The 6,930-nt window shown below is 45.6% G+C and overlaps 1 protein-coding gene across 7 annotated transcripts in view; it reads left to right on the top strand.

Moving 5' to 3' along the window:
* Positions 1-394: 394 nt before the first annotated feature.
* Positions 395-6,930, top strand: part of LOC144595905 (sodium channel protein type 2 subunit alpha-like) — a 114,465-nt gene continuing 107,929 nt past the window's right edge. For 4 of the 7 annotated variants that reach the window (XM_078403794.1, XM_078403789.1, XM_078403795.1 and 1 more), the window contains exon 1: positions 3,149-3,532. The gene's annotated coding sequence lies outside the window, so the exon portion shown is untranslated. Of the gene's footprint in view, positions 560-2,860; positions 3,074-3,148; positions 3,537-6,930 lie in introns of those variants that run through there. The other 3 variants (XM_078403790.1, XM_078403792.1, XM_078403791.1) reach the window with 3 other exon arrangements.

Genomic DNA, 6,930 nt, shown 5'->3' with positions numbered 1-6,930 from the left:
CCTAAAGTGTAAAAGATTAAAGACAGATTTTCAATATATTAAGGAAAAAGGGTGGGACAAATGGAAATACTTGGGACATCCTGGACTTGGAATTTGGCCTAAAAATGAGTCAGTTAGCAAATCCTTCTCGTCTTAGTGTAATTCATTGAACATGTTCGGCCTCACTTTCATGTATCACCAGGTCCAACAAGCCGGCATGCAGTGAAGTGCTTTGTTGTTTGTGTGTGTGACTGGGATGGAACTCAACATTAAACAGTGCTCCCTCCCTCGGATGCCTCCGCCAATGAGGGATTAATCGGTGCATGGGAGACCTGTCTGAGTTGACATGGAAATCAGACAGACGTCCTACACGGTGTGTGATCCTCAGAGGCATCCGCGTCATTGTTACCAGCAGGGGAATGAATGACCGGAAACCAGCAGTCTCCCCGCTGCCTGTAACTGACGAGATATATATCTGTCCTAAAGACGCTGAATTCTCAACTCAACCCTTTACACAGCGTGCAGATCAGAAGGCAAATTTGGGGAGTAGACTCCGTGAAGAGACACATTGGGAAGAATGGTGAGTCTGTAATTGGGGTGATAGGGCAGGAATTTGTTAAAGGGATCTGATTTTCATTGGGAAGATGGAGCGTGTTGATGGCAGGGTGGGAATTAGCTCCAGATGAGATGGATGGATGAGGCTGATAATCGGGCGCGTCTCCCATTGATGCAACGTTTTGCAATGAAAAACAAACTGCACCTAATTTGCTGGATGCACCACCTTGAATGAGACTTTTCGAGAATTCTCTGGGTGTGAGTTCAGAATGTCTCTCCCCTGTGGACAGGAGCAGTAAAAACACTCGCAGAGATTCAACTTGTTGCTCCTTTGCAGACGATTCGCCACCCGCGAATCATCTGCAGATGATTGTCAGGGAAACCTAGAGGGTGGGGAGCTCTTCGCTGGCTTTTTTCTTGCATTTCTCAATTTACCGTGTACCATTTGTTTTAGTTTTAGAGATACAGCATCGAAATAGGTCCTTTGGCCTTCTTACACCCTTCAGCCAAATGAGTCCACGCCGGCCCGTTCACACGAATGCTACGTTATCCCACTCTCTCACCCACTCCCTACACACTAGGGTGCAATTTATGGAGGGCCAATTAACCCACAAACCCGCACGTCTTTGGGGTGTGGGAGGAAACAGGAGCACCCGGAGAAAACCAACCGAGTCCTGAAGTGCTTAACATTATAAAGGAGCAATTTGCCTGCTAAAGTAATGACATATTTCTCATATTTATTTCGGTAGACAATGAATCGAAATCGGTAAAACATTATATATTACTAGACCAAGTGGATCCGTTGGGCTCAAACCTCTCCTGCATTGATACAGCACCCTCTCCTACCCCTCCCCTCCCCCCTCCCTCCCTCCCTCCCTAGGAGATAGATTTAAACTTTAAAATGTGAATAACTTTTAAAATATAATACAGATTTCAATAAAACTACTTGCTTTACCATTAAAGCGATGACGGTGAGTAAGGTGGGCCTAAAATTGTCAAGCTATCGTGTACCGTTTTGGCTGTAGTTCGATCACAAATAAACAAACAAACGAGAATTTTGGTATATAGATGATAGCGTGTTGCAAGGTGTTGCGTTAAAGGAACCACATGAAAATGCAAATACGAAGTGAAATATCGGTTATCAATAACCTTAGGGAAATCTTGAACGATGTAGTTTATGTTAAACAATCTATATAACAATAACAACAACTTGTTATGACACCTAAACGCAGCAAAGGGTGCTTCAGAAAAATATATAATTCAAACAAGAGACACGAGGAACTGCAGATGCTGGAATCTTGAGCAAAACACCAAGTGCTGGAGGAACTCAGTGGGTTAGGCAGCATCTGTGGAGTGAATAGACAGACGATGTTCCAGACCAGGGCCTTTCTTCAGATTGAATGGAGTTGGGGGAGCTGGAAAAGAGAGGTGGGGCGGGACAAACTAGATTTAACATCCAGATTGGCAAAGACCAGATGAGGAAGAGAATGTCAGGATTTAACTCACTGGATTAGACACTGGTGGGTTTATATGGGGATGTTGAACTCAGAAGTCAAAGCTTCCAAGTATCCAGAAGGACTTGGATCTACTGCAGATCAGAGGTGGGCTTGGCCTTAAACAACCGTTCTTGTTTATTTTAGACTAACTTGAACAACTTTTCAAGGCTAATCAGAAATATTACTAGTTTTAAACAAGACGAACAGCCAAACGATTAGCTATCAGCTAACAATCCATAAAATAATGATCTGCAAAATCAGAAAACATAAAATGTATTGGAACCTTTTCCCCAGGGTGCAAATGACAAAGACTAGAGGGTATTGCTTTAAGGTGAGAGGGGCAAAGTCTAAAGGAGATGTACGAGGCAAGTTTTTTTACACAGAGGGTGGTGGTTTTTTTACACAGAGGGTGGTGGGGGCCTGGAACATGTTGCCAGGGGCGGTGGTGGAGGCAGATACCATACTGGCGTTTAAGAGGCTTTTACATAGGCACATGGATGTGCAGGGAATGGAGGGATATGGATCTTGTGAGGCTAATTATTCTTGGCATCATGTTCAGCACGGACACCGTGGGCCAAAGGGCCAGAACCTGTGTTGTACTATCCTATGTTCTAAAATAGAATTGAAGTTAGTTCCAATTTATGACATTTACTCAGATTCAATGACAATGTAGAAATAAAGAGCAGATGGTATGACAATTGCTGATAAAATAATATCATTTAAAAAAAATCAAATATCAATATTTTAACCGTGTATTGGACTCATTTTGTTAATAAGATAATAGAACTGATTCTTCACTTCCTCCTCCCTTGCGACGAGAAGATGGTTGATGGGGAAGGTGGTGGTGATGGAAGAGGAGGCTGGGTGAAGTGGCTGGCTGGGCTGAGCTAAGGGAGCTGGAGCTGGGCGGAGATCTTGAAGAGAGACTGTGGGGAGAAAACCATCAAACATGGCGAGCGTTGCAGTCTTCTCTTGCCTCCCCTCCCTCCCTCCGTTCCTCAACACCCATTGCTGACTGACTGACTGACGCCTTGCACGGAACTGTAAGGAGGGGGGGGGGGGGGGCGAAGAAATGCGGCTATTTATATACAGTATGGGTTTTTTTGGGGTGACTGGAGCTTTGCAATGTGGAGCTCCGCTTGCCAGTCGCTGTCCATGGTGCTGACGGTGCCGCAGGCTGATCAATAAGCCCAGCACCACCGTCCCTGTCCCAGTCTCTGTCTCTGTCCCACACCGGGCGTCTGTAACCATCTACTGCATCAGGGCTAACAACTTCAAGTGGTGAGCCGCGGCACGGCTGCTGATTTCAGGCGGTTATCGGTGGACGTGGCGGCAGGGCCGTGCATCTTTGGACAGCAGCGTGTGTCAGGGTGTTACAGCGATACCAGGCGTTTGATTTAAGACTCTAGAGGTTGGGGAGGAAACAGCGCCCTGTTTGCTTGATCAGCGACTCTGTCAGATTCAGCTGTGGAACATGGACGATGTTTACCCTCACCCTATCTGTAGGTAATGGTCGGATATCACCGCTGCCATGTCGTCTCTGCTTGTTTTTTTAAAATATATAATGCGGCGATATAATGTGCATTTTATTTTGCAAAAAAAAATCCAGCCTTTCCATTGTGTGCGGGATTCGCGAGGTTGATCAGAGCTGGTTTATGATTTAGCAGGGAACAATTTCAGGATTGGGGTGTTTACCTTTTGGGATGGGGGTAGGGATGGAAATCAGGGTTTCTGGAGAATATTGTGACATGGATGTGTTGGTGTGATGCAAATTTAAATCCTGCTGGGTCTAAATGTATTGATGTTTGTATGTTGTGAATGGTCAGGATTTAAAATGGTCCTGAGCAATGTAATAGACATTATATCATTTGCACGCACAGGCACACACGCACACACACACACATAGGCACACACACACACACACACACACACACACACACACACACACACACACACACACACACACACACACACACACACAGATTTGTGAATTTTGCTAATCTCCTTATGAATCTGATATTAAAAGTAGTAATTAAAGACAAACAAGCCGTGTGGCTGCCCCCTAAAACAAACCATGTATATGTATCAAGTTGTGATCACCACCCTTTTTCTTTGAGGACAATCCTTCGGTGGGATAAATTGTTGTCTAACAAGGTGGGGGCGGGGTGGGGGCAGTAGTTATTGATTTTATCGTCTTTCTCTACTAAGGGAGCGTATGAGAGATGTTGAAGCCATCATCTGGTATGAACTATCGTCATCACGATGTGAGATGGAGAGAGAGAAAATTCTAGTACAACCAGTTTTCAGTAGCTTGCATGGGCGGGATTCACAGGCAATATCATTATCTTTGTACCTCATGCTATGTGAGGTGGTTGGGGAAATGACCAGGGGATTGCTTGTCTCAGCACTCCACATATCGGACTATATTTGGTAAACTTACTTACCTAGGGTAAGAAACCCAAAGAGTGCACAAATATTGTTTGCATATTGTTAGATAAAACTATAACCAAGGATCCACGAATAACATAAATAATCATTCCTTCAATACAGGTCATTTTATGGTCATTTATGCGTGCATCGAGTAACAATAAATATTTTTTAGCGGAGAAGATTTACGAGAATGTTGCTAGGACTTGAGGGCCTGAGCTACAGGGAGAGATTGGGCAGGCTAGGACTATTCCTTGGAGCACAGGAGACTGAGGTGTGATGTTATAGAGGTGTATTAAACCATGAGGGGCATAGATAGGGTGCATGCACAGAGTCTTTTACCTACAGGATAGGGGAATCAAGAACCAGAGGACATAAATTTAAGGTAAAAGGGGAAAGATTTAAGGGCATTTTTTTCACACCAAGGGTGGTGGGTATATGGAACGAACTGCCAGAGGATGTAGTTGAGGCGGGTACTGTAACAAAATTTAAAAGACATTTGGACGTGTACATGGATAGGAAAGGTTTAGAGGGGTATGGCCAAACATGGGCAGAAGTCCCTTGTATGGGGACACCCAGAATGCAGATGGGGCATGTTGGGCCAAAGGGCCTGTATCAGTGCTGTATGACTCTGAGATGATATTTAAAGTAATAGTGCTTACACAAAGGTATGCTTCAGGGAAGGATGAGTTTGGCCAAACTAATTGTTATTTACATTAACAGTTTGGGTGCCAATGTTGTTAACATTGAGTAGACTTGCAGATGACACCAAAATTAGTGGTACTGTGGACAGTGAGGAAGGGGATCTACGTTTACAACATGATGTAGTCCAGTTGGGAGGGTGGGTCAAGGAATGACAAATGGTATTTAACTGACAAGTGTGAGGTGTTGCACTTTGAGATGTCAAACCAGGGCAAGACTTACACAGTAAATGGTAGAGCCCTGGAGAGTGTGTAGAACAGAGAGACCTGAGGGCACAGGGGCATGGACCCTGAAAGTGGTGAGTCAGGTGGACAGCATGGTGAAGAAGGCATTTGGCACCCTTGCCTTCACTGAGAAGGGTTGCGAGTACAAACGTTGGGACATCATGATGCAGAGGTACAAGTCGTTGGTAAGAACTGCACACAGTACTGGCTGCCGAGCTATGGGAAGGATGTCATTAAGCTAGAAACGGTGCAGTAGAGATTCACGAGGATGTTACCTGGGCTTGTGGCCTTGAGCTATAGGGGAAGGTTGGATAGGCTGGGACTTTCTCCTTTGAAGCATTGGAAGTTGAGGGGTGACCTTATTGAGGTGTACAAGATCATGAGGGACATGGATAATGTGCACACTCACAGTCTTTATGCCAGGGTAGCGGATGCTAAAACTAGGGGGCATAGGCTTAATGCGAGAGGGGAGAGGTTTTAGAGGGACCTCAGGTTGTTGATAATATTGACTGCATTCTGGAGTGTAGATGGAGTCAATTTTGGGGTCTGAAGAAGCGTCCCGACCCGAAACATCACCCATCCCTTTTCTCCAGAGATGCGGCCGGATCCACTGAGTTGCTCCAGCATTTTGTGTCTATCTTCAATGGTGGTGGAGTTTGGTCTGTGTGATGGACTGGGCTACTTCCACATCTCTCTACAATTTCTTATGGCCTTGGGCAGACCTGTTGCTAAGCGGAACTGTGATGCATCTTGATAGGATGCTTTCTACGATGCATCTGTAAAACTTGGTAAGAGCCATTGGAGACATGTCGAACCGTTTTAGTCTTGGTGGAGGTGTTGGTGCGTTATGTTGGCAATGACTTTGATGTGGTTGATCCAGGACAAATTGTATACTGAGAATCTTGAAGCTCTCAACCCCATCTCCACTTCAGCACCATTGATGCTGATTGGGGCATGTACTCCATCTTGCTCCCTGAAGTCATTAACTAGCTCCTGCACCTTGCCGACATTGAGAGAGAGAGAGAGAGAGAGAGAGTTGTCATAGCACCATGTTACTCAACTCTCTGTCTCACCATTGTTCAAGATCCAGCCCACCATAGTGATCGGCAGACTGCGGTGGTGGGCCGGATCTCCAACAACGATGAGAAGGCCTACCGGGAGGAGGTGGCTGATCTGGCACTCTGGTGTCAGGACAATAGCCTCCTCTTGAATGTCACTAAAACAAAGGAGCTGATTGTGGACTTCAGAAGGGCTAAACATCCAAGGACGTACACGCCACTGGAGATAAATGGGTCTATTGTGGATAGGGTGAGCAGTTTCAAATACTTGGGAGTCCGCATCGCAGAGGATCTGACGTGGGCAACGCACATTGCCGCACTGGTGGGTAAGGCTAAGCAGCGCCTTTACCACCTTAGACAACTGAGGAAATTCAGAGTGTCGCTGAGGATCCTTCATTGCTTCTACTCTGGGGCTGTAGAGAGCATCCTGTCCGGCAACATTACAGTCTGGTTTGGGAACAGCTCTGCCCAGGGCAGGATGGCCCTGCA

Source organism: Rhinoraja longicauda, chromosome 8 (assembly GCF_053455715.1).
Source record: "Rhinoraja longicauda isolate Sanriku21f chromosome 8, sRhiLon1.1, whole genome shotgun sequence".
NCBI classification, from domain to species: Eukaryota; Metazoa; Chordata; class Chondrichthyes; order Rajiformes; family Arhynchobatidae; genus Rhinoraja; species Rhinoraja longicauda.
This window is presented reverse-complemented; position numbering and strand designations above follow the sequence as displayed.